Source organism: Rhagoletis zephyria, unplaced genomic scaffold (genome assembly GCF_001687245.7).
Source record: "Rhagoletis zephyria isolate East Lansing unplaced genomic scaffold, Rhagoletis_zephyria_1.1 Rzeph_scaffold_13238, whole genome shotgun sequence".
NCBI lineage: Eukaryota > Metazoa > Arthropoda > Insecta > Diptera > Tephritidae > Rhagoletis > Rhagoletis zephyria.
In genome coordinates this window covers 14,099-15,808 of record NW_016170309.1, presented here as the reverse complement: position 1 = coordinate 15,808, position 1,710 = coordinate 14,099, and positions in this window count along the sequence as shown.

The following is a 1,710-nucleotide window of genomic DNA, read 5'->3' as shown; positions in this document are numbered from 1 at the left end:
CAAAAGGGGGCATGTGGTGGCGAAAGACTTTTTGAAAAATTTGCTGGCTGTCCAACTACTAAGTGCGGCTTTGGGGCAGTTAAAGTACCGCGAGTGCGCTAACAAATGTGCGTGGCGGCAGTAATTCCAGCAGTAGTAGGGCACCAACTAAGGAGCAATGAGGACAGGAGGACGGACACTAAGCAAAGCACAGCATGAAAATGTGACAGTAGAAATGTCACTTAAGAAATGAAATACTCGCTGCACTCAAATGGCAGCATGCACTTAGCTATTGCTGCAGCTCAAAAACAACGACAACTTGAATGAGACTATACTATACTATACATAATGTTTTTTTGGCTTTTGTCCTTTGCGTTTTGCTTCTTGCCTCTTGCATTACTGCCCGCTTGCATTCACTTTTCTTCATATACATATAAAACTGTCGCTTTAAGTGCATGTGTTGTGTGTGCCTGATGCATTATTTGCGATCTTTTGTTGTCTTTCACTTTGGCTATTTGCTACTGCTTCCATTGCTAGTAGCATCAACTAAAAGTAAATGACCTAAGCGCTCACCTCGAGGGAGCATAAGCAACGTGATTGCTTTAACACTTGCCATTATTTTATTTTACACAAAAAAAATATATAAATAAAAAATATTTCAGGGACTCACTTAAATCGTTATTGGTTCAGAAAAAAAACTTGAAAAAATTGTATTTAGCTTGCATAAGTTTCCATTCATGATATTAACATTTAAAAACTAACGTGTTACATTTATGAGCAAACCTCACCAGTTGTTTTTCTTTTAGTGCAACCTCCTTCTCTCCCCCCCCCCCCCCCCAAAAAAAAACGGTAAAGCATTCTCCTTGCACATAGTTCAATCAATGGAGCCCCACAAACAAGTTCAATAAAAAGATAAATAAAATTATTTAGGTAAAAATACGAAATTACTCATTTTTTTCTTTAGTAACTTGGGAAGTTTTCAAATAAAATGTTCTTGTTAGTGGCAATGGACATTGACATCAAATACAACATATCTGTGAAGTGGCAACAGTGTGCCACCAAATTAAAAGAAAATGAGCGCATGCAGAATAATAATTTAAGGCACCTCGAAATGTTAAAACTAAACTGCGAAAATGTTCCTCTTGGCAAAGCGAACAAATCTGGTGTGATAAAAGTAGTGTGCCACCAAATGAAAAAAAGAAACATTGAGTAAAAAATTACTATGATTTGAGAAACAAAAAATTTATTTTTATTAGCACACTTGAAATTGGTTCTAAAATTGTTTTATACATTAAAAAAGTAATATATTTGTGCATAAGAAATACCGTGTAAAAATCTTCCACACCAATATTTATCAAATTTTAAATTATATGATTTTTAAGTTAAGGCGTGCGAGTAACGTGGTACTACTTTTTGTAGTACATCTTTTTTTAAGTTTTCATTTAAATGCAACTTCGCGCTGGAATCTTGTTCTCTAATGCACTGTCTAAGATCAAAAATATGTTTTTGTCGAAAAATGTAACAGCTCGTGACATTTGCTCACATGGACCTCATATCAATATAGATACATACATATATAGATACTCGTACATTTGTATACTCTACACCACTTTTCCAAGTCCAACTTTAATAGCCGCTCCCAACTACCGTCAAACTTTAAATTTACAAACTGCAGAATTTGACAGCATCGTTAGGCTACTGCTCATGTAACCATATGCACTGCAACAACAA